Source organism: Hyla sarda, unplaced genomic scaffold, assembly GCF_029499605.1.
Source record: "Hyla sarda isolate aHylSar1 unplaced genomic scaffold, aHylSar1.hap1 scaffold_1478, whole genome shotgun sequence".
Classification (NCBI taxonomy): domain Eukaryota; kingdom Metazoa; phylum Chordata; class Amphibia; order Anura; family Hylidae; genus Hyla; species Hyla sarda.
Genome location: NW_026608110.1, coordinates 20367 through 45838, shown reverse-complemented (window position 1 = coordinate 45838; position 25472 = coordinate 20367). Strand labels below are relative to the sequence as shown.

Genomic DNA, 25472 nt, shown 5'->3' with positions numbered 1-25472 from the left:
CTACAGTGCTATGATGTCACTCACTTCCACAGGCCTTGCAGAGTGTAAACAACAACAACCCAGCTTTGTTGTGTATGTAACCAAAGGGATTTGTGATGTCACCTAGAACCTTCACAGCAGCGACAGCTTTATGAGGAGCATCAGCACTGCTCTGCCTGAGCAGAACCATCACCGCCATAGGTTGTCAAATAACCCGGATTTAACCCACACAGGTAAGTCCAATGGGGTGCAGGCATGTCCTCTATGCTTACAGCTTCCCGTGGGTGTTGGTTTGATACCGTTTGGGGACAGCCAAGGAGGCATCTGCAGGCAACAAAGGTAGGTGTGTGCTTGTGTGTGTGTTTCCTATGCAGATCCTAAGCCCAGTGTCACATGCAAGTAGGAGGAGTAAGAAGGGTTCCTGGCAAATCCGGGTTATGGATTGCATTTAAAAAGGCCCCGTGGGAGTGCAATGGGCCCCTGTCTTGCTGCTTAGCAATAATGGTATGGGTTTAGGTTCTTCTGTGTGTACTGGTGGTTGACTGCCCCCCAGCCCAGAGTGTGCATGGAAAATTGTCTGGCAGCCTCCCTGACAGCAAGCAGTGATAGTGCCCATGAAGGGGACCTTGTTGGGCCCGCCCCTTTCACGGTTATCGCTTCTCGGCCTTTTGGCTAAGATCAAGTGTAGTATCTGTTCTTATCAGTTTAATATCTGATACGTCCCCTATCTGGGGACCATATATTAAATGGATTTTTGAGAACGGGGGCCGATTTCGAAGCTTGCTTCCGTCGCCCTATGCATTGACCCGATATGGCAGTATCTTCGGGTACAGTGCACCACCCCCTTACAGGGTTAAAAAGAAAGATTCCTACTTTCATTGCTACCTGCTTGCTGGCTAGCCAGCTAGCCAGCCTTGCTGCTGCTGCAGCCAAAAAACAAAAGGTGGTGCTGCTGCTGCTTCTGCTGCTTCTGCTTCTGCTTGTGTCTGGCCCCTGTTGGAGCGTCCAGGCACAGGACTTCTGCTGCTGCTGACTAAATGGCCTCCTTAATTGGATCATTTGAGTAGCCAGCACACCTGTGCAGGTAGGGCATGACATGATAGGCAGCTGCCTTGATAGCGGGTGGGTGCTGAATGTTCCTAATTGACAAAATAAGATTAATGCTTATGAAGAAATATAAAATCTCATCCCTTCCCCAATATCGCGCCACACCCCTACCCCTTAATTCCCTGGTTGAACGTGATGGACATATGTCTTTTTTCGACCGTACTAACTATGTAACTATGTAACATAACATGGGGGGGGGGGGGGGGGGGTCTCCTGGCTGTTCACACAGGTGTGTCATTGCTGTACATTGACCATGCATTGCTTCTGTGGTATTGCAAAGGCAAAGACAAATGCTTCCAGCCATCCATTGCACTAATGGATTGGTCATCAGCTGGCTGTCTATGTCCCGCATCAATATAGACCAAAGTACAGAGGGTTAGGCTATGCTATTGTGCACCTACCTGATGCATCAGAAGGTGCGAGGCCCTTGCTAAATTCTGTGCACAGACTTTGAGATCTATGCTTTAGACTGTATCTAAACCTGCTCCAACATGGACTGACATTCTGGCCTACTTTCAGCCGATGCGACTTGTCTGTCGCTGAACAGTCGCTTTTTATGTATTCAGCACCTATGTATAATGTTGTAAAAATGCTCTAGAAGCTAAAGTCGCAGAAATGTCACACATATTTGGCCTGCAACTTTCTGTGCGACAAATTCAGACAGGAAAAATCAGTATAAATCCTTAGAAAATTATCCCCCAGTGTCTCCATCTGCTGGCGGTATTGAATAAGCATTGCTGCACTGATGGGGTATGCATTAGACGAAAAAAAAGAAGTAAAAGAAGAATAATACGCCCAGAAAAGAGGCGAAAAGGAGAAAAACGTAAAAAAACGTGAAAAAAAAGTAAGAGGAAGAGAAGGGAAAAAAAGGTGGAAATGGGTTTAAAAGTGATTTCGGCGGAGAAATATATATATATATATATATATATATATATATATATATATATATATATACGCACACACACACATAGATATAAACGTATTCTCCGTTGAGATATTGCAGCCGCTGCTGTGTCCAGGCCCAGGAGCCTTAGCACTGTGCTGTGATGTCACTCAATACCACTGACATCACTAGGTGTAAACAACATCTCTCCTTTGCTGTGTATGTGACTATGGAGCTGTTTGGTGATGTCGTCTATTACGGCCTTCATAGAAGCAACAGGAGATTGTTGCATCCATCTTGAACCCTCAGAACTACAGTGCTATGATGTCACTCACTTCCACAGGCCTTGCAGAGTGTAAACAACAACAACCCAGCTTTGTTGTGTATGTAACCAAAGGGATTTGTGATGTCACCTAGAACCTTCACAGCAGCGACAGCTTTATGAGGAGCATCAGCACTGCTCTGCCTGAGCAGAACCATCACCGCCATAGGTTGTCAAATAACCCGGATTTAACCCACACAGGTAAGTCCAATGGGGTGCAGGCATGTCCTCTATGCTTACAGCTTCCCGTGGGTGTTGGTTTGATACCGTTTGGGGACAGCCAAGGAGGCATCTGCAGGCAACAAAGGTAGGTGTGTGCTTGTGTGTGTGTTTCCTATGCAGATCCTAAGCCCAGTGTCACATGCAAGTAGGAGGAGTAAGAAGGGTTCCTGGCAAATCCGGGTTATGGATTGCATTTAAAAAGGCCCCGTGGGAGTGCAATGGGCCCCTGTCTTGCTGCTTAGCAATAATGGTATGGGTTTAGGTTCTTCTGTGTGTACTGGTGGTTGACTGCCCCCCAGCCCAGAGTGTGCATGGAAAATTGTCTGGCAGCCTCCCTGACAGCAAGCAGTGATAGTGCCCATGAAGGGGACCTTGTTGGGCCCGCCCCTTTCACGGTTATCGCTTCTCGGCCTTTTGGCTAAGATCAAGTGTAGTATCTGTTCTTATCAGTTTAATATCTGATACGTCCCCTATCTGGGGACCATATATTAAATGGATTTTTGAGAACGGGGGCCGATTTCGAAGCTTGCTTCCGTCGCCCTATGCATTGACCCGATATGGCAGTATCTTCGGGTACAGTGCACCACCCCCTTACAGGGTTAAAAAGAAAGATTCCTACTTTCATTGCTACCTGCTTGCTGGCTAGCCAGCTAGCCAGCCTTGCTGCTGCTGCAGCCAAAAAACAAAAGGTGGTGCTGCTGCTGCTTCTGCTGCTTCTGCTTCTGCTTGTGTCTGGCCCCTGTTGGAGCGTCCAGGCACAGGACTTCTGCTGCTGCTGACTAAATGGCCTCCTTAATTGGATCATTTGAGTAGCCAGCACACCTGTGCAGGTAGGGCATGACATGATAGGCAGCTGCCTTGATAGCGGGTGGGTGCTGAATGTTCCTAATTGACAAAATAAGATTAATGCTTATGAAGAAATATAAAATCTCATCCCTTCCCCAATATCGCGCCACACCCCTACCCCTTAATTCCCTGGTTGAACGTGATGGACATATGTCTTTTTTCGACCGTACTAACTATGTAACTATGTAACATAACATGGGGGGGGGGGGGGTTGGGGGGGTCTCCTGGCTGTTCACACAGGTGTGTCATTGCTGTACATTGACCATGCATTGCTTCTGTGGTATTGCAAAGGCAAAGACAAATGCTTCCAGCCATCCATTGCACTAATGGATTGGTCATCAGCTGGCTGTCTATGTCCCGCATCAATATAGACCAAAGTACAGAGGGTTAGGCTATGCTATTGTGCACCTACCTGATGCATCAGAAGGTGCGAGGCCCTTGCTAAATTCTGTGCACAGACTTTGAGATCTATGCTTTAGACTGTATCTAAACCTGCTCCAACATGGACTGACATTCTGGCCTACTTTCAGCCGATGCGACTTGTCTGTCGCTGAACAGTCGCTTTTTATGTATTCAGCACCTATGTATAATGTTGTAAAAATGCTCTAGAAGCTAAAGTCGCAGAAATGTCACACATATTTGGCCTGCAACTTTCTGTGCGACAAATTCAGACAGGAAAAATCAGTATAAATCCTTAGAAAATTATCCCCCAGTGTCTCCATCTGCTGGCGGTATTGAATAAGCATTGCTGCACTGATGGGGTATGCATTAGACGAAAAAAAAGAAGTAAAAGAAGAATAATACGCCCAGAAAAGAGGCGAAAAGGAGAAAAACGTAAAAAAACGTGAAAAAAAAGTAAGAGGAAGAGAAGGGAAAAAAAGGTGGAAATGGGTTTAAAAGTGATTTCGGCGGAGAAATATATATATATATATATATATATATATATATATATATATATACGCACACACACACATAGATATAAACGTATTCTCCGTTGAGATATTGCAGCCGCTGCTGTGTCCAGGCCCAGGAGCCTTAGCACTGTGCTGTGATGTCACTCAATACCACTGACATCACTAGGTGTAAACAACATCTCTCCTTTGCTGTGTATGTGACTATGGAGCTGTTTGGTGATGTCGTCTATTACGGCCTTCATAGAAGCAACAGGAGATTGTTGCATCCATCTTGAACCCTCAGAACTACAGTGCTATGATGTCACTCACTTCCACAGGCCTTGCAGAGTGTAAACAACAACAACCCAGCTTTGTTGTGTATGTAACCAAAGGGATTTGTGATGTCACCTAGAACCTTCACAGCAGCGACAGCTTTATGAGGAGCATCAGCACTGCTCTGCCTGAGCAGAACCATCACCGCCATAGGTTGTCAAATAACCCGGATTTAACCCACACAGGTAAGTCCAATGGGGTGCAGGCATGTCCTCTATGCTTACAGCTTCCCGTGGGTGTTGGTTTGATACCGTTTGGGGACAGCCAAGGAGGCATCTGCAGGCAACAAAGGTAGGTGTGTGCTTGTGTGTGTGTTTCCTATGCAGATCCTAAGCCCAGTGTCACATGCAAGTAGGAGGAGTAAGAAGGGTTCCTGGCAAATCCGGGTTATGGATTGCATTTAAAAAGGCCCCGTGGGAGTGCAATGGGCCCCTGTCTTGCTGCTTAGCAATAATGGTATGGGTTTAGGTTCTTCTGTGTGTACTGGTGGTTGACTGCCCCCCAGCCCAGAGTGTGCATGGAAAATTGTCTGGCAGCCTCCCTGACAGCAAGCAGTGATAGTGCCCATGAAGGGGACCTTGTTGGGCCCGCCCCTTTCACGGTTATCGCTTCTCGGCCTTTTGGCTAAGATCAAGTGTAGTATCTGTTCTTATCAGTTTTTCATGCCGGTGGACAGTAACGCCGGTATGGGGCTGGTGGGGATGGGTGCTGCATGGAGGATGCAGGTGTACCGGGGCTTTCCGGGGCTGGTTCTGAGGAATCAGCTCGACGGCTGCCCCGATGTGACCTGTTCCCTCCGGGTCTCGCCATGAGGCTGAGAGGGTCTAGAGCCGAGGTACTTTGTGCCTCGGGGAGTGGTGACCCCGAGGTGCCGAAACTCACTGGGAGAATAGGCTCACTGAGTTGAAGCACGGGCACCATAATCTCTTCACCTTGTGGCACTCACCTCTTGATTCCCGGCCTTCTGGCTAGGATCAGAGAAATTTTTTATAGATCCGGCCGGATGTCCGGGCAGTATATCTGCACACATTCACTTATTTATTTCTTTTTTGTCTCACTGTGTCACTTTTTGCGTGTTGTGTGTTCACAGGATTGGTCAGGATGCGGTAGCCCTTCTGGGTGTCCCTCCTGGCGGTCTAGGGGAGGTGTGTGTGGCCATTAGGTTCCGCACCTCCCTGCAAACACCCCGGGTACTCCTGCTTTGGCAGGGTACCTACCGTAATCGGCTCTGCGGGCAGATACCTTGGCTAACGCCAAGGGGGATGCCGGGAGCATTTGTGGTCCCCTAGTAGCTTCGGCGAAAAGGGACATCGAACCTGGAACCTCGCAGGTACCTTTTGGTCCGGAGGCGAAGGGTAAGGTTTGTTGGGGGGCCTCTCTCCTATCGGAGAAGGGCTTGCGATAGACCGCATCCTTTGTGCACGTTTTTTTAGTGTAACAAGTTTGCACTTTTTCTTGCACTTTGGGTGAATCGAAAGCACGTTCCTCGGCTTTAGATAAAAAAAAAAAAAAAAAATCTGTTCTTATCAGTTTAATATCTGATACGTCCCCTATCTGGGGACCATATATTAAATGGATTTTTGAGAACGGGGGCCGATTTCGAAGCTTGCTTCCGTCGCCCTATGCATTGACCCGATATGGCAGTATCTTCGGGTACAGTGCACCACCCCCTTACAGGGTTAAAAAGAAAGATTCCTACTTTCATTGCTACCTGCTTGCTGGCTAGCCAGCTAGCCAGCCTTGCTGCTGCTGCAGCCAAAAAACAAAAGGTGGTGCTGCTGCTGCTTCTGCTGCTTCTGCTTCTGCTTGTGTCTGGCCCCTGTTGGAGCGTCCAGGCACAGGACTTCTGCTGCTGCTGACTAAATGGCCTCCTTAATTGGATCATTTGAGTAGCCAGCACACCTGTGCAGGTAGGGCATGACATGATAGGCAGCTGCCTTGATAGCGGGTGGGTGCTGAATGTTCCTAATTGACAAAATAAGATTAATGCTTATGAAGAAATATAAAATCTCATCCCTTCCCCAATATCGCGCCACACCCCTACCCCTTAATTCCCTGGTTGAACGTGATGGACATATGTCTTTTTTCGACCGTACTAACTATGTAACTATGTAACATAACATGGGGGGGGGGGGGGGGGGGTCTCCTGGCTGTTCACACAGGTGTGTCATTGCTGTACATTGACCATGCATTGCTTCTGTGGTATTGCAAAGGCAAAGACAAATGCTTCCAGCCATCCATTGCACTAATGGATTGGTCATCAGCTGGCTGTCTATGTCCCGCATCAATATAGACCAAAGTACAGAGGGTTAGGCTATGCTATTGTGCACCTACCTGATGCATCAGAAGGTGCGAGGCCCTTGCTAAATTCTGTGCACAGACTTTGAGATCTATGCTTTAGACTGTATCTAAACCTGCTCCAACATGGACTGACATTCTGGCCTACTTTCAGCCGATGCGACTTGTCTGTCGCTGAACAGTCGCTTTTTATGTATTCAGCACCTATGTATAATGTTGTAAAAATGCTCTAGAAGCTAAAGTCGCAGAAATGTCACACATATTTGGCCTGCAACTTTCTGTGCGACAAATTCAGACAGGAAAAATCAGTATAAATCCTTAGAAAATTATCCCCCAGTGTCTCCATCTGCTGGCGGTATTGAATAAGCATTGCTGCACTGATGGGGTATGCATTAGACGAAAAAAAAGAAGTAAAAGAAGAATAATACGCCCAGAAAAGAGGCGAAAAGGAGAAAAACGTAAAAAAACGTGAAAAAAAAAGTAAGAGGAAGAGAAGGGAAAAAAAGGTGGAAATGGGTTTAAAAGTGATTTCGGCGGAGAAATATATATATATATATATATATATATATATATATATATATATACGCACACACACACATAGATATAAACGTATTCTCCGTTGAGATATTGCAGCCGCTGCTGTGTCCAGGCCCAGGAGCCTTAGCACTGTGCTGTGATGTCACTCAATACCACTGACATCACTAGGTGTAAACAACATCTCTCCTTTGCTGTGTATGTGACTATGGAGCTGTTTGGTGATGTCGTCTATTACGGCCTTCATAGAAGCAACAGGAGATTGTTGCATCCATCTTGAACCCTCAGAACTACAGTGCTATGATGTCACTCACTTCCACAGGCCTTGCAGAGTGTAAACAACAACAACCCAGCTTTGTTGTGTATGTAACCAAAGGGATTTGTGATGTCACCTAGAACCTTCACAGCAGCGACAGCTTTATGAGGAGCATCAGCACTGCTCTGCCTGAGCAGAACCATCACCGCCATAGGTTGTCAAATAACCCGGATTTAACCCACACAGGTAAGTCCAATGGGGTGCAGGCATGTCCTCTATGCTTACAGCTTCCCGTGGGTGTTGGTTTGATACCGTTTGGGGACAGCCAAGGAGGCATCTGCAGGCAACAAAGGTAGGTGTGTGCTTGTGTGTGTGTTTCCTATGCAGATCCTAAGCCCAGTGTCACATGCAAGTAGGAGGAGTAAGAAGGGTTCCTGGCAAATCCGGGTTATGGATTGCATTTAAAAAGGCCCCGTGGGAGTGCAATGGGCCCCTGTCTTGCTGCTTAGCAATAATGGTATGGGTTTAGGTTCTTCTGTGTGTACTGGTGGTTGACTGCCCCCCAGCCCAGAGTGTGCATGGAAAATTGTCTGGCAGCCTCCCTGACAGCAAGCAGTGATAGTGCCCATGAAGGGGACCTTGTTGGGCCCGCCCCTTTCACGGTTATCGCTTCTCGGCCTTTTGGCTAAGATCAAGTGTAGTATCTGTTCTTATCAGTTTAATATCTGATACGTCCCCTATCTGGGGACCATATATTAAATGGATTTTTGAGAACGGGGGCCGATTTCGAAGCTTGCTTCCGACGCCCTATGCATTGACCCGATATGGCAGTATCTTCGGGTACAGTGCACCACCCCCTTACAGGGTTAAAAAGAAAGATTCCTACTTTCATTGCTACCTGCTTGCTGGCTAGCCAGCTAGCCAGCCTTGCTGCTGCTGCAGCCAAAAAACAAAAGGTGGTGCTGCTGCTGCTTCTGCTGCTTCTGCTTCTGCTTGTGTCTGGCCCCTGTTGGAGCGTCCAGGCACAGGACTTCTGCTGCTGCTGACTAAATGGCCTCCTTAATTGGATCATTTGAGTAGCCAGCACACCTGTGCAGGTAGGGCATGACATGATAGGCAGCTGCCTTGATAGCGGGTGGGTGCTGAATGTTCCTAATTGACAAAATAAGATTAATGCTTATGAAGAAATATAAAATCTCATCCCTTCCCCAATATCGCGCCACACCCCTACCCCTTAATTCCCTGGTTGAACGTGATGGACATATGTCTTTTTTCGACCGTACTAACTATGTAACTATGTAACATAACATGGGGGGGGGGGGGGTTGGGGGGTCTCCTGGCTGTTCACACAGGTGTGTCATTGCTGTACATTGACCATGCATTGCTTCTGTGGTATTGCAAAGGCAAAGACAAATGCTTCCAGCCATCCATTGCACTAATGGATTGGTCATCAGCTGGCTGTCTATGTCCCGCATCAATATAGACCAAAGTACAGAGGGTTAGGCTATGCTATTGTGCACCTACCTGATGCATCAGAAGGTGCGAGGCCCTTGCTAAATTCTGTGCACAGACTTTGAGATCTATGCTTTAGACTGTATCTAAACCTGCTCCAACATGGACTGACATTCTGGCCTACTTTCAGCCGATGCGACTTGTCTGTCGCTGAACAGTCGCTTTTTATGTATTCAGCACCTATGTATAATGTTGTAAAAATGCTCTAGAAGCTAAAGTCGCAGAAATGTCACACATATTTGGCCTGCAACTTTCTGTGCGACAAATTCAGACAGGAAAAATCAGTATAAATCCTTAGAAAATTATCCCCCAGTGTCTCCATCTGCTGGCGGTATTGAATAAGCATTGCTGCACTGATGGGGTATGCATTAGACGAAAAAAAAGAAGTAAAAGAAGAATAATACGCCCAGAAAAGAGGCGAAAAGGAGAAAAACGTAAAAAAACGTGAAAAAAAAGTAAGAGGAAGAGAAGGGAAAAAAAGGTGGAAATGGGTTTAAAAGTGATTTCGGCGGAGAAATATATATATATATATATATATATATATATATATATATATATATATATATACGCACACACACACATAGATATAAACGTATTCTCCGTTGAGATATTGCAGCCGCTGCTGTGTCCAGGCCCAGGAGCCTTAGCACTGTGCTGTGATGTCACTCAATACCACTGACATCACTAGGTGTAAACAACATCTCTCCTTTGCTGTGTATGTGACTATGGAGCTGTTTGGTGATGTCGTCTATTACGGCCTTCATAGAAGCAACAGGAGATTGTTGCATCCATCTTGAACCCTCAGAACTACAGTGCTATGATGTCACTCACTTCCACAGGCCTTGCAGAGTGTAAACAACAACAACCCAGCTTTGTTGTGTATGTAACCAAAGGGATTTGTGATGTCACCTAGAACCTTCACAGCAGCGACAGCTTTATGAGGAGCATCAGCACTGCTCTGCCTGAGCAGAACCATCACCGCCATAGGTTGTCAAATAACCCGGATTTAACCCACACAGGTAAGTCCAATGGGGTGCAGGCATGTCCTCTATGCTTACAGCTTCCCGTGGGTGTTGGTTTGATACCGTTTGGGGACAGCCAAGGAGGCATCTGCAGGCAACAAAGGTAGGTGTGTGCTTGTGTGTGTGTTTCCTATGCAGATCCTAAGCCCAGTGTCACATGCAAGTAGGAGGAGTAAGAAGGGTTCCTGGCAAATCCGGGTTATGGATTGCATTTAAAAAGGCCCCGTGGGAGTGCAATGGGCCCCTGTCTTGCTGCTTAGCAATAATGGTATGGGTTTAGGTTCTTCTGTGTGTACTGGTGGTTGACTGCCCCCCAGCCCAGAGTGTGCATGGAAAATTGTCTGGCAGCCTCCCTGACAGCAAGCAGTGATAGTGCCCATGAAGGGGACCTTGTTGGGCCCGCCCCTTTCACGGTTATCGCTTCTCGGCCTTTTGGCTAAGATCAAGTGTAGTATCTGTTCTTATCAGTTTAATATCTGATACGTCCCCTATCTGGGGACCATATATTAAATGGATTTTTGAGAACGGGGGCCGATTTCGAAGCTTGCTTCCGTCGCCCTATGCATTGACCCGATATGGCAGTATCTTCGGGTACAGTGCACCACCCCCTTACAGGGTTAAAAAGAAAGATTCCTACTTTCATTGCTACCTGCTTGCTGGCTAGCCAGCTAGCCAGCCTTGCTGCTGCTGCAGCCAAAAAACAAAAGGTGGTGCTGCTGCTGCTTCTGCTGCTTCTGCTTCTGCTTGTGTCTGGCCCCTGTTGGAGCGTCCAGGCACAGGACTTCTGCTGCTGCTGACTAAATGGCCTCCTTAATTGGATCATTTGAGTAGCCAGCACACCTGTGCAGGTAGGGCATGACATGATAGGCAGCTGCCTTGATAGCGGGTGGGTGCTGAATGTTCCTAATTGACAAAATAAGATTAATGCTTATGAAGAAATATAAAATCTCATCCCTTCCCCAATATCGCGCCACACCCCTACCCCTTAATTCCCTGGTTGAACGTGATGGACATATGTCTTTTTTCGACCGTACTAACTATGTAACTATGTAACATAACATGGGGGGGGGGGGGGGGGGGGGTCTCCTGGCTGTTCACACAGGTGTGTCATTGCTGTACATTGACCATGCATTGCTTCTGTGGTATTGCAAAGGCAAAGACAAATGCTTCCAGCCATCCATTGCACTAATGGATTGGTCATCAGCTGGCTGTCTATGTCCCGCATCAATATAGACCAAAGTACAGAGGGTTAGGCTATGCTATTGTGCACCTACCTGATGCATCAGAAGGTGCGAGGCCCTTGCTAAATTCTGTGCACAGACTTTGAGATCTATGCTTTAGACTGTATCTAAACCTGCTCCAACATGGACTGACATTCTGGCCTACTTTCAGCCGATGCGACTTGTCTGTCGCTGAACAGTCGCTTTTTATGTATTCAGCACCTATGTATAATGTTGTAAAAATGCTCTAGAAGCTAAAGTCGCAGAAATGTCACACATATTTGGCCTGCAACTTTCTGTGCGACAAATTCAGACAGGAAAAATCAGTATAAATCCTTAGAAAATTATCCCCCAGTGTCTCCATCTGCTGGCGGTATTGAATAAGCATTGCTGCACTGATGGGGTATGCATTAGACGAAAAAAAAGAAGTAAAAGAAGAATAATACGCCCAGAAAAGAGGCGAAAAGGAGAAAAACGTAAAAAAACGTGAAAAAAAAGTAAGAGGAAGAGAAGGGAAAAAAAGGTGGAAATGGGTTTAAAAGTGATTTCGGCGGAGAATATATATATATATATATATATATATATATATATATATATATATATATACGCACACACACACATAGATATAAACGTATTCTCCGTTGAGATATTGCAGCCGCTGCTGTGTCCAGGCCCAGGAGCCTTAGCACTGTGCTGTGATGTCACTCAATACCACTGACATCACTAGGTGTAAACAACATCTCTCCTTTGCTGTGTATGTGACTATGGAGCTGTTTGGTGATGTCGTCTATTACGGCCTTCATAGAAGCAACAGGAGATTGTTGCATCCATCTTGAACCCTCAGAACTACAGTGCTATGATGTCACTCACTTCCACAGGCCTTGCAGAGTGTAAACAACAACAACCCAGCTTTGTTGTGTATGTAACCAAAGGGATTTGTGATGTCACCTAGAACCTTCACAGCAGCGACAGCTTTATGAGGAGCATCAGCACTGCTCTGCCTGAGCAGAACCATCACCGCCATAGGTTGTCAAATAACCCGGATTTAACCCACACAGGTAAGTCCAATGGGGTGCAGGCATGTCCTCTATGCTTACAGCTTCCCGTGGGTGTTGGTTTGATACCGTTTGGGGACAGCCAAGGAGGCATCTGCAGGCAACAAAGGTAGGTGTGTGCTTGTGTGTGTGTTTCCTATGCAGATCCTAAGCCCAGTGTCACATGCAAGTAGGAGGAGTAAGAAGGGTTCCTGGCAAATCCGGGTTATGGATTGCATTTAAAAAGGCCCCGTGGGAGTGCAATGGGCCCCTGTCTTGCTGCTTAGCAATAATGGTATGGGTTTAGGTTCTTCTGTGTGTACTGGTGGTTGACTGCCCCCCAGCCCAGAGTGTGCATGGAAAATTGTCTGGCAGCCTCCCTGACAGCAAGCAGTGATAGTGCCCATGAAGGGGACCTTGTTGGGCCCGCCCCTTTCACGGTTATCGCTTCTCGGCCTTTTGGCTAAGATCAAGTGTAGTATCTGTTCTTATCAGTTTAATATCTGATACGTCCCCTATCTGGGGACCATATATTAAATGGATTTTTGAGAACGGGGGCCGATTTCGAAGCTTGCTTCCGACGCCCTATGCATTGACCCGATATGGCAGTATCTTCGGGTACAGTGCACCACCCCCTTACAGGGTTAAAAAGAAAGATTCCTACTTTCATTGCTACCTGCTTGCTGGCTAGCCAGCTAGCCAGCCTTGCTGCTGCTGCAGCCAAAAAACAAAAGGTGGTGCTGCTGCTGCTTCTGCTGCTTCTGCTTCTGCTTGTGTCTGGCCCCTGTTGGAGCGTCCAGGCACAGGACTTCTGCTGCTGCTGACTAAATGGCCTCCTTAATTGGATCATTTGAGTAGCCAGCACACCTGTGCAGGTAGGGCATGACATGATAGGCAGCTGCCTTGATAGCGGGTGGGTGCTGAATGTTCCTAATTGACAAAATAAGATTAATGCTCATGAAGAAATATAAAATCTCATCCCTTCCCCAATATCGCGCCACACCCCTACCCCTTAATTCCCTGGTTGAACGTGATGGACATATGTCTTTTTTCGACCGTACTAACTATGTAACTATGTAACATAACATGGGGGGGGGGGGGGGGGGGTCTCCTGGCTGTTCACACAGGTGTGTCATTGCTGTACATTGACCATGCATTGCTTCTGTGGTATTGCAAAGGCAAAGACAAATGCTTCCAGCCATCCATTGCACTAATGGATTGGTCATCAGCTGGCTGTCTATGTCCCGCATCAATATAGACCAAAGTACAGAGGGTTAGGCTATGCTATTGTGCACCTACCTGATGCATCAGAAGGTGCGAGGCCCTTGCTAAATTCTGTGCACAGACTTTGAGATCTATGCTTTAGACTGTATCTAAACCTGCTCCAACATGGACTGACATTCTGGCCTACTTTCAGCCGATGCGACTTGTCTGTCGCTGAACAGTCGCTTTTTATGTATTCAGCACCTATGTATAATGTTGTAAAAATGCTCTAGAAGCTAAAGTCGCAGAAATGTCACACATATTTGGCCTGCAACTTTCTGTGCGACAAATTCAGACAGGAAAAATCAGTATAAATCCTTAGAAAATTATCCCCCAGTGTCTCCATCTGCTGGCGGTATTGAATAAGCATTGCTGCACTCATGGGGTATGCATTAGACGAAAAAAAAGAAGTAAAAGAAGAATAATACGCCCAGAAAAGAGGCGAAAAGGAGAAAAACGTAAAAAAACGTGAAAAAAAAGTAAGAGGAAGAGAAGGGAAAAAAAGGTGGAAATGGGTTTAAAAGTGATTTCGGCGGAGAAATATATATATATATATATATATATATATATATATATATATATATATATACGCACACACACACATAGATATAAACGTATTCTCCGTTGAGATATTGCAGCCGCTGCTGTGTCCAGGCCCAGGAGCCTTAGCACTGTGCTGTGATGTCACTCAATACCACTGACATCACTAGGTGTAAACAACATCTCTCCTTTGCTGTGTATGTGACTATGGAGCTGTTTGGTGATGTCGTCTATTACGGCCTTCATAGAAGCAACAGGAGATTGTTGCATCCATCTTGAACCCTCAGAACTACAGTGCTATGATGTCACTCACTTCCACAGGCCTTGCAGAGTGTAAACAACAACAACCCAGCTTTGTTGTGTATGTAACCAAAGGGATTTGTGATGTCACCTAGAACCTTCACAGCAGCGACAGCTTTATGAGGAGCATCAGCACTGCTCTGCCTGAGCAGAACCATCACCGCCATAGGTTGTCAAATAACCCGGATTTAACCCACACAGGTAAGTCCAATGGGGTGCAGGCATGTCCTCTATGCTTACAGCTTCCCGTGGGTGTTGGTTTGATACCGTTTGGGGACAGCCAAGGAGGCATCTGCAGGCAACAAAGGTAGGTGTGTGCTTGTGTGTGTGTTTCCTATGCAGATCCTAAGCCCAGTGTCACATGCAAGTAGGAGGAGTAAGAAGGGTTCCTGGCAAATCCGGGTTATGGATTGCATTTAAAAAGGCCCCGTGGGAGTGCAATGGGCCCCTGTCTTGCTGCTTAGCAATAATGGTATGGGTTTAGGTTCTTCTGTGTGTACTGGTGGTTGACTGCCCCCCAGCCCAGAGTGTGCATGGAAAATTGTCTGGCAGCCTCCCTGACAGCAAGCAGTGATAGTGCCCATGAAGGGGACCTTGTTGGGCCCGCCCCTTTCACGGTTATCGCTTCTCGGCCTTTTGGCTAAGATCAAGTGTAGTATCTGTTCTTATCAGTTTAATATCTGATACGTCCCCTATCTGGGGACCATATATTAAATGGATTTTTGAGAACGGGGGCCGATTTCGAAGCTTGCTTCCGTCGCCCTATGCATTGACCCGATATGGCAGTATCTTCGGGTACAGTGCACCACCCCCTTACAGGGTTAAAAAGAAAGATTCCTACTTTCATTGCTACCTGCTTGCTGGCTAGCCAGCTAGCCAGCCTTGCTGCTGCTGCAGCCAAAAAACAAAAGGTGGTGCTGCTGCTGCTTCTGCTGCTTCTGCTTCTGCTTGTGTCTGGCCCCTGTTGGAGCGTCCAGGCACAGGACTTCTGCTGCTGCTGACTAAATGGCCTCCTTAATTGGATCATTTGAGTAGCCAGCACACCTGTGCAGGTAGGGCATGACATGATAGGCAGCTGCCTTGATAGCGGGTGGGTGCTGAATGTTCCTAATTGACAAAATAAGATTAATGCTTATGAAGAAATATAAAATCTCATCCCTTCCCCAATATCGCGCCACACCCCTACCCCTTAATTCCCTGGTTGAACGTGATGGACATATGTCTTTTTTCGACCGTACTAACTATGTAACTATGTAACATAACATGGGGGGGGGGGGGGGGGGGGTCTCCTGGCTGTTCACACAGGTGTGTCATTGCTGTACATTGACCATGCATTGCTTCTGTGGTATTGCAAAGGCAAAGACAAATGCTTCCAGCCATCCATTGCACTAATGGATTGGTCATCAGCTGGCTGTCTATGTCCCGCATCAATATAGACCAAAGTACAGAGGGTTAGGCTATGCTATTGTGCACCTACCTGATGCATCAGAAGGTGCGAGGCCCTTGCTAAATTCTGTGCACAGACTTTGAGATCTATGCTTTAGACTGTATCTAAACCTGCTCCAACATGGACTGACATTCTGGCCTACTTTCAGCCGATGCGACTTGTCTGTCGCTGAACAGTCGCTTTTTATGTATTCAGCACCTATGTATAATGTTGTAAAAATGCTCTAGAAGCTAAAGTCGCAGAAATGTCACACATATTTGGCCTGCAACTTTCTGTGCGACAAATTCAGACAGGAAAAATCAGTATAAATCCTTAGAAAATTATCCCCCAGTGTCTCCATCTGCTGGCGGTATTGAATAAGCATTGCTGCACTGATGGGGTATGCATTAGACGAAAAAAAAGAAGTAAAAGAAGAATAATACGCCCAGAAAAGAGGCGAAAAGGAGAAAAACGTAAAAAAACGTGAAAAAAAAGTAAGAGGAAGAGAAGGGAAAAAAAGGTGGAAATGGGTTTAAAAGTGATTTTGGCGGAGAAATATATATATATATATATATATATATATATATATATATATATATATATATATATATATATATACGCACACACACACATAGATATAAACGTATTCTCCGTTGAGATATTGCAGCCGCTGCTGTGTCCAGGCCCAGGAGCCTTAGCACTGTGCTGTGATGTCACTCAATACCACTGACATCACTAGGTGTAAACAACATCTCTCCTTTGCTGTGTATGTGACTATGGAGCTGTTTGGTGATGTCGTCTATTACGGCCTTCATAGAAGCAACAGGAGATTGTTGCATCCATCTTGAACCCTCAGAACTACAGTGCTATGATGTCACTCACTTCCACAGGCCTTGCAGAGTGTAAACAACAACAACCCAGCTTTGTTGTGTATGTAACCAAAGGGATTTGTGATGTCACCTAGAACCTTCACAGCAGCGACAGCTTTATGAGGAGCATCAGCACTGCTCTGCCTGAGCAGAACCATCACCGCCATAGGTTGTCAAATAACCCGGATTTAACCCACACAGGTAAGTCCAATGGGGTGCAGGCATGTCCTCTATGCTTACAGCTTCCCGTGGGTGTTGGTTTGATACCGTTTGGGGACAGCCAAGGAGGCATCTGCAGGCAACAAAGGTAGGTGTGTGCTTGTGTGTGTGTTTCCTATGCAGATCCTAAGCCCAGTGTCACATGCAAGTAGGAGGAGTAAGAAGGGTTCCTGGCAAATCCGGGTTATGGATTGCATTTAAAAAGGCCCCGTGGGAGTGCAATGGGCCCCTGTCTTGCTGCTTAGCAATAATGGTATGGGTTTAGGTTCTTCTGTGTGTACTGGTGTTTGACTGCCCCCCAGCCCAGAGTGTGCATGGAAAATTGTCTGGCAGCCTCCCTGACAGCAAGCAGTGATAGTGCCCATGAAGGGGACCTTGTTGGGCCCGCCCCTTTCACGGTTATCGCTTCTCGGCCTTTTGGCTAAGATCAAGTGTAGTATCTGTTCTTATCAGTTTAATATCTGATACGTCCCCTATCTGGGGACCATATATTAAATGGATTTTTGAGAACGGGGGCCGATTTCGAAGCTTGCTTCCGTCGCCCTATGCATTGACCCGATATGGCAGTATCTTCGGGTACAGTGCACCACCCCCTTACAGGGTTAAAAAGAAAGATTCCTACTTTCATTGCTACCTGCTTGCTGGCTAGCCAGCTAGCCAGCCTTGCTGCTGCTGCAGCCAAAAAACAAAAGTTGGTGCTGCTGCTGCTTCTGCTGCTTCTGCTTCTGCTTGTGTCTGGCCCCTGTTGGAGCGTCCAGGCACAGGACTTCTGCTGCTGCTGACTAAATGGCCTCCTTAATTGGATCATTTGAGTAGCCAGCACACCTGTGCAGGTAGGGCATGACATGATAGGCAGCTGCCTTGATAGCGGGTGGGTGCTGAATGTTCCTAATTGACAAAATAAGATTAATGCTTATGAAGAAATATAAAATCTCATCCCTTCCCCAATATCGCGCCACACCCCTACCCCTTAATTCCCTGGTTGAACGTGATGGACATATGTCTTTTTTCGACCGTACTAACTATGTAACTATGTAACATAACATGGGGGGGGGGGGGGGTCTCCTGGCTGTTCACACAGGTGTGTCATTGCTGTACATTGACCATGCATTGCTTCTGTGGTATTGCAAAGGCAAAGACAAATGCTTCCAGCCATCCATTGCACTAATGGATTGGTCATCAGCTGGCTGTCTATGTCCCGCATCAATATAGACCAAAGTACAGAGGGTTAGGCTATGCTATTGTGCACCTACCTGATGCATCAGAAGGTGCGAGGCCCTTGCTAAATTCTGTGCACAGACTTTGAGATCTATGCTTTAGACTGTATCTAAACCTGCTCCAACATGGACTGACATTCTGGCCTACTTTCAGCCGATGCGACTTGTCTGTCGCTGAACAGTCGCTTTTTATGTATTCAGCACCTATGTATAATGTTGTAAAAATGCTCTAGAAGCTAAAGTCGCAGAAATGTCACACATATTTGGCCTGCAACTTTCTGTGCGACAAATTCAGACAGGAAAAATCAGTATAAATCCTTAGAAAATTATCCCCCAGTGTCTCCATCTGCTGGCGGTATTGAATAAGCATTGCTGCACTGATGGGGTATGCATTAGACGAAAAAAAAGAAGTAAAAGAAGAATAATACGCCCAGAAAAGAGGCGAAAAGGAGAAAAACGTAAAAAAACGTGAAAAAAAAGTAAGAGGAAGAGAAGGGAAAAAAAGGTGGAAATGGGTTTAAAAGTGATTTCGGCGGAGAAATATATATATATATATATATATATATATATATATATATATATATATACGCACACACACACATAGATATAAACGTATTCTCCGTTGAGATATTGCAGCCGCTGCTGTGTCCAGGCCCAGGAGCCTTAGCACTGTGCTGTGATGTCACTCAATACCACTGACATCACTAGGTGTAAACAACATCTCTCCTTTGCTGTGTATGTGACTATGGAGCTGTTTGGTGATGTCGTCTATTACGGCCTTCATAGAAGCAACAGGAGATTGTTGCATCCATCTTGAACCCTCAGAACTACAGTGCTATGATGTCACTCACTTCCACAGGCCTTGCAGAGTGTAAACAACAACAACCCAGCTTTGTTGTGTATGTAACCAAAGGGATTTGTGATGTCACCTAGAACCTTCACAGCAGCGACAGCTTTATGAGGAGCATCAGCACTGCTCTGCCTGAGCAGAACCATCACCGCCATAGGTTGTCAAATAACCCGGATTTAACCCACACAGGTAAGTCCAATGGGGTGCAGGCATGTCCTCTATGCTTACAGCTTCCCGTGGGTGTTGGTTTGATACCGTTTGGGGACAGCCAAGGAGGCATCTGCAGGCAACAAAGGTAGGTGTGTGCTTGTGTGTGTGTTTCCTATGCAGATCCTAAGCCCAGTGTCACATGCAAGTAGGAGGAGTAAGAAGGGTTCCTGGCAAATCCGGGTTATGGATTGCATTTAAAAAGGCCCCGTGGGAGTGCAATGGGCCCCTGTCTTGCTGCTTAGCAATAATGGTATGGGTTTAGGTTCTTCTGTGTGTACTGGTGGTTGACTGCCCCCCAGCCCAGAGTGTGCATGGAAAATTGTCTGGCAGCCTCCCTGACAGCAAGCAGTGATAGTGCCCATGAAGGGGACCTTGTTGGGCCCGCCCCTTTCACGGTTATCGCTTCTCGGCCTTTTGGCTAAGATCAAGTGTAGTATCTGTTCTTATCAGTTTAATATCTGATACGTCCCCTATCTGGGGACCATATATTAAATGGATTTTTGAGAACGGGGGCCGATTTCGAAGCTTGCTTCCGTCGCCCTATGCATTGACCCGATATGGCAGTATCTTCGGGTACAGTGCACCACCCCCTTACAGGGTTAAAAAGAAAGATTCCTACTTTCATTGCTACCTGCTTGCTGGCTAGCCAGCTAGCCAGCCTTGCTGCTGCTGCAGCCAAAAAACAAAAGGTGGTGCTGCTGCTTCTGCTGCTTCTGCTTCTGCTTGTGTCTGGCCCCTGTTGGAGCGTCCAGGCACAGGACTTCTGCTGCTGCTGACTAAATGGCCTCCTTAATTGGATCATTTGAGTAGCCAGCACACCTGTGCAGGTAGGGCATGACATGATAGGCAGCTGCCTTGATAGCGGGTGGGTGCTGAATGTTCCTAATTGACAAAATAAGATTAATGCTTATGAAGAAATATAAAATCTCATCCCTTCCCCAATATCGCGCCACACCCCTACCCCTTAATTCCCTGGTTGAACGTGATGGACATATGTCTTTTTTCGACCGTACTAACTATGTAACTATGTAACATAACATGGGGGGGGGGTCTCCTGGCTGTTCACACAGGTGTGTCATTGCTGTACATTGACCATGCATTGCTTCTGTGGTATTGCAAAGGCAAAGACAAATGCTTCCAGCCATCCATTGCACTAATGGATTGGTCATCAGCTGGCTGTCTATGTCCCGCATCAATATAGACCAAAGTACAGAGGGTTAGGCTATGCTATTGTGCACCTACCTGATGCATCAGAAGGTGCGAGGCCCTTGCTAAATTCTGTGCACAGACTTTGAGATCTATGCTTTAGACTGTATCTAAACCTGCTCCAACATGGACTGACATTCTGGCCTACTTTCAGCCGATGCGACTTGTCTGTCGCTGAACAGTCGCTTTTTATGTATTCAGCACCTATGTATAATGTTGTAAAAATGCTCTAGAAGCTAAAGTCGCAGAAATGTCACACATATTTGGCCTGCAACTTTCTGTGCGACAAATTCAGACAGGAAAAATCAGTATAAATCCTTAGAAAATTATCCCCCAGTGTCTCCATCTGCTGGCGGTATTGAATAAGCATTGCTGCACTGATGGGGTATGCATTAGACGAAAAAAAAGAAGAAAAAGAAGAATAATACGCCCAGAAAAGAGGTGAAAAGGAGAAAAACGTAAAAACACGTGAAAAAAAAGTAAGAGGAGGAGAAGGGAAAAAAAGGTGGAAATGGGTTTAAAAGTGATTTCGGCGGAGAAATATATATATATATATATATATATATATATATATATATATATATATATATATATATATGCGCACACACACACATAGATATAAACGTATTCTCCGTTGAGATATTGCAGCCGCTGCTGTGTCCAGGCCCAGGAGCCTTAGCACTGTGCTGTGATGTTACTCAATACCACTGACATCACTAGGTGTAAACAACATCTCTCCTTTGCTGTGTATGTGACTATGGAGCTGTTTGGTGATGTCGTCTATTACGGCCTTCATAGAAGCAACAGGAGATTGTTGCATCCATCTTGAACCCTCAGAACTACAGTGCTATGATGTCACTCACTTCCACAGGCCTTGCAGAGTGTAAACAACAACAACCCAGCTTTGTTGTGTATGTAACCAAAGGGATTTGTGATGTCACCTAGAACCTTCACAGCAGCGACAGCTTTATGAGGAGCATCAGCACTGCTCTGCCTGAGCAGAACCATCACCGCCATAGGTTGTCAAATAACCCGGATTTAACCCACACAGGTAAGTCCAATGGGGTGCAGGCATGTCCTCTATGCTTACAGCTTCCCGTGGGTGTTGGTTTGATACCGTTTGGGGACAGCCAAGGAGGCATCTGCAGGCAACAAAGGTAGGTGTGTGCTTGTGTGTGTGTTTCCTATGCAGATCCTAAGCCCAGTGTCACATGCAAGTAGGAGGAGTAAGAAGGGTTCCTGGCAAATCCGGGTTATGGATTGCATTTAAAAAGGCCCCGTGGGAGTGCAATGGGCCCCTGTCTTGCTGCTTAGCAATAATGGTATGGGTTTAGGTTCTGCTGTGTGTACTGGTGGTTGACTGCCCCCCAGCCCAGAGTGTGCATGGAAAATTGTCTGGCAGCCTCCCTGACAGCAAGCAGTGATAGTGCCCATGAAGGGGACCTTGTTGGGCCCGCCCCTTTCACGGTTATCGCTTCTCGGCCTTTTGGCTAAGATCAAGTGTAGTATCTGTTCTTATCAGTTTAATATCTGATACGTCCCCTATCTGGGGACCATATATTAAATGGATTTTTGAGAACGGGGGCCGATTTCGAAGCTTGCTTCCGTCGCCCTATGCATTGACCCGATATGGCAGTATCTTCGGGTACAGTGCACCACCCCCTTACAGGGTTAAAAAGAAAGATTCCTACTTTCATTGCTACCTGCTTGCTGGCTAGCCAGCTAGCCAGCCCTGTGGGCCTTGCTGCTGCTGCAGCCAAAAAACAAAAGGTGGTGCTGCTGCTGCTTCTGCTGCTTCTGCTTCTGCTTGTGTCTGGCCCCTGTTGGAGCGTCCAGGCACAGGACTTCTGCTGCTGCTGACTAAATGGCCTCCTTAATTGGATCATTTGAGTAGCCAGCACACCTGTGCAGGTAGGGCATGACATGATAGGCAGCTGCCTTGATAGCGGGTGGGTGCTGAATGTTCCTAATTGACAAAATAAGATTAATGCTTATGAAGAAATATAAAATCTCATCCCTTCCCCAATATCGCGCCACACCCCTACCCCTTAATTCCCTGGTTGAACGTGATGGACATATGTCTTTTTTCGACCGTACTAACTATGTAACTATGTAACATAACATGGGGGGGGGGTCTCCTGGCTGTTCACACAGGTGTGTCATTGCTGTACATTGACCATGCATTGCTTCTGTGGTATTGCAAAGGCAAAGACAAATGCTTCCAGCCATCCATTGCACTAATGGATTGGTCATCAGCTGGCTGTCTATGTCCCGCATCAATATAGACCAAAGTACAGAGGGTTAGGCTATGCTATTGTGCACCTACCTGATGCATCAGAAGGTGCGAGGCCCTTGCTAAATTCTGTGCACAGACTTTGAGATCTATGCTTTAGACTGTATCTAAACCTGCTCCAACATGGACTGACATTCTGGCCTACTTTCAGCCGATGCGACTTGTCTGTCGCTGAACAGTCGCTTTTTATGTATTCAGCACCTATGTATAATGTTGTAAAAATGCTCTAGAAGCTAAAGTCGCAGAAATGTCACACATATTTGGCCTGCAACTTTCTGTGCGACAAATTCAGACAGGAAAAATCAGTATAAATCCTTAGAAAATTATCCCCCAGTGTCTCCATCTGCTGGCGGTATTGAATAAGCATTGCTGCACTGATGGGGTATGCATTAGACGAAAAAAAAGAAGAAAAAGAAGAATAATACGCCCAGAAAAGAGGCGAAAAGGAGAAAAACGTAAAAAAACGTGAAAAAAAAGTAAGAGGAGGAGAAGGGAAAAAAAGGTGGAAATGGGTTTAAAAGTGATTTCGGCGGAGAAATATATATATATATATATATATATATATATGCGCACACACACACATAGATATAAACGTATTCTCCGTTGAGATATTGCAGCCGCTGCTGTGTCCAGGCCCAGGAGCCTTAGCACTGTGCTGTGATGTCACTCAATACCACTGACATCACTAGGTGTAAACAACATCTCTCCTTTGCTGTGTATGTGACTATGGAGCTGTTTGGTGATGTCGTCTATTACGGCCTTCATAGAAGCAACAGGAGATTGTTGCATCCATCTTGAACCCTCAGAACTACAGTGCTATGATGTCACTCACTTCCACAGGCCTTGCAGAGTGTAAACAACAACAACCCAGCTTTGTTGTGTATGTAACCAAAGGGATTTGTGATGTCACCTAGAACCTTCACAGCAGCGACAGCTTTATGAGGAGCATCAGCACTGCTCTGCCTGAGCAGAACCATCACCGCCATAGGTTGTCAAATAACCCGGATTTAACCCACACAGGTAAGTCCAATGGGGTGCAGGCATGTCCTCTATGCTTACAGCTTCCCGTGGGTGTTGGTTTGATACCGTTTGGGGACAGCCAAGGAGGCATCTGCAGGCAACAAAGGTAGGTGTGTGCTTGTGTGTGTGTTTCCTATGCAGATCCTAAGCCCAGTGTCACATGCAAGTAGGAGGAGTAAGAAGGGTTCCTGGCAAATCCGGGTTATGGATTGCATTTAAAAAGGCCCCGTGGGAGTGCAATGGGCCCCTGTCTTGCTGCTTAGCAATAATGGTATGGGTTTAGGTTCTGCTGTGTGTACTGGTGGTTGACTGCCCCCCAGCCCAGAGTGTGCATGGAAAATTGTCTGGCAGCCTCCCTGACAGCAAGCAGTGATAGTGCCCATGAAGGGGACCTTGTTGGGCCCGCCCCTTTCACGGTTATCGCTTCTCGGCCTTTTGGCTAAGATCAAGTGTAGTATCTGTTCTTATCAGTTTAATATCTGATACGTCCCCTATCTGGGGACCATATATTAAATGGATTTTTGAGAACGGGGGCCGATTTCGAAGCTTGCTTCCGTCGCCCTATGCATTGACCCGATATGGCAGTATCTTCGGGTACAGTGCACCACCCCCTTACAGGGTTAAAAAGAAAGATTCCTACTTTCATTGCTACCTGCTTGCTGGCTAGCCAGCTAGCCAGCCCTGTGGGCCTTGCTGCTGCTGCAGCCAAAAAACAAAAGGTGGTGCTGCTGCTGCTTCTGCTGCTTCTGCTTCTGCTTGTGTCTGGCCCCTGTTGGAGCGTCCAGGCACAGGACTTCTGCTGCTGCTGACTAAATGGCCTCCTTAATTGGATCATTTGAGTAGCCAGCACACCTGTGCAGGTAGGGCATGACATGATAGGCAGCTGCCTTGATAGCGGGTGGGTGCTGAATGTTCCTAATTGACAAAATAAGATTAATGCTTATGAAGAAATATAAAATCTCATCCCTTCCCCAATATCGCGCCACACCCCTACCCCTTAATTCCCTGGTTGAACGTGATGGACATATGTCTTTTTTCGACCGTACTAACTATGTAACTATGTAACATAACATGGGGGGGGGGGTCTCCTGGCTGTTCACACAGGTGTGTCATTGCTGTACATTGACCATGCATTGCTTCTGTGGTATTGCAAAGGCAAAGACAAATGCTTCCAGCCATCCATTGCACTAATGGATTGGTCATCAGCTGGCTGTCTATGTCCCGCATCAATATAGACCAAAGTACAGAGGGTTAGGCTATGCTATTGTGCACCTACCTGATGCATCAGAAGGTGCGAGGCCCTTGCTAAATTCTGTGCACAGACTTTGAGATCTATGCTTTAGACTGTATCTAAACCTGCTCCAACATGGACTGACATTCTGGCCTACTTTCAGCCGATGCGACTTGTCTGTCGCTGAACAGTCGCTTTTTATGTATTCAGCACCTATGTATAATGTTGTAAAAATGCTCTAGAAGCTAAAGTCGCAGAAATGTCACACATATTTGGCCTGCAACTTTCTGTGCGACAAATTCAGACAGGAAAAATCAGTATAAATCCTTAGAAAATTATCCCCCAGTGTCTCCATCTGCTGGCGGTA

At 46.4% G+C, this 25472-nt stretch overlaps 12 non-coding genes across 12 annotated transcripts; all 12 read left to right on the top strand.

The window, feature by feature from the left end:
• The first annotated feature begins 631 nt into the window (after positions 1-631).
• Positions 632-822, top strand: LOC130308301 (U2 spliceosomal RNA). The gene has a single exon (XR_008857286.1). It is a non-coding gene; the product is annotated as a U2 spliceosomal RNA (small nuclear RNA).
• A 2089-nt stretch (positions 823-2911) lies between these two features.
• On the top strand, positions 2912-3102 carry LOC130308300 (U2 spliceosomal RNA). The gene has a single exon (XR_008857285.1). It is a non-coding gene; the product is annotated as a U2 spliceosomal RNA (small nuclear RNA).
• A 2087-nt stretch (positions 3103-5189) lies between these two features.
• On the top strand, positions 5190-5377 carry LOC130308325 (U2 spliceosomal RNA). The gene has a single exon (XR_008857309.1). It is a non-coding gene; the product is annotated as a U2 spliceosomal RNA (small nuclear RNA).
• A 693-nt stretch (positions 5378-6070) lies between these two features.
• On the top strand, positions 6071-6254 carry LOC130308320 (U2 spliceosomal RNA). The gene has a single exon (XR_008857306.1). It is a non-coding gene; the product is annotated as a U2 spliceosomal RNA (small nuclear RNA).
• Positions 6255-8338: 2084 nt separating this feature from the next.
• LOC130308318 (U2 spliceosomal RNA) lies at positions 8339-8529 on the top strand. Its single transcript, XR_008857304.1, has one exon. It is a non-coding gene; the product is annotated as a U2 spliceosomal RNA (small nuclear RNA).
• A 2094-nt stretch (positions 8530-10623) lies between these two features.
• Positions 10624-10814, top strand: LOC130308298 (U2 spliceosomal RNA). The gene has a single exon (XR_008857283.1). It is a non-coding gene; the product is annotated as a U2 spliceosomal RNA (small nuclear RNA).
• Positions 10815-12904: 2090 nt separating this feature from the next.
• LOC130308317 (U2 spliceosomal RNA) lies at positions 12905-13095 on the top strand. Its single transcript, XR_008857303.1, has one exon. It is a non-coding gene; the product is annotated as a U2 spliceosomal RNA (small nuclear RNA).
• Positions 13096-15184: 2089 nt separating this feature from the next.
• On the top strand, positions 15185-15375 carry LOC130308296 (U2 spliceosomal RNA). Its single transcript, XR_008857282.1, has one exon. It is a non-coding gene; the product is annotated as a U2 spliceosomal RNA (small nuclear RNA).
• A 2104-nt stretch (positions 15376-17479) lies between these two features.
• LOC130308295 (U2 spliceosomal RNA) lies at positions 17480-17670 on the top strand. The gene has a single exon (XR_008857281.1). It is a non-coding gene; the product is annotated as a U2 spliceosomal RNA (small nuclear RNA).
• Positions 17671-19753: 2083 nt separating this feature from the next.
• Positions 19754-19944, top strand: LOC130308294 (U2 spliceosomal RNA). The gene has a single exon (XR_008857280.1). It is a non-coding gene; the product is annotated as a U2 spliceosomal RNA (small nuclear RNA).
• Positions 19945-22031: 2087 nt separating this feature from the next.
• On the top strand, positions 22032-22222 carry LOC130308293 (U2 spliceosomal RNA). The gene has a single exon (XR_008857279.1). It is a non-coding gene; the product is annotated as a U2 spliceosomal RNA (small nuclear RNA).
• Positions 22223-24293: 2071 nt separating this feature from the next.
• Positions 24294-24484, top strand: LOC130308292 (U2 spliceosomal RNA). The gene has a single exon (XR_008857278.1). It is a non-coding gene; the product is annotated as a U2 spliceosomal RNA (small nuclear RNA).
• The last annotated feature ends 988 nt before the right edge of the window (positions 24485-25472 follow it).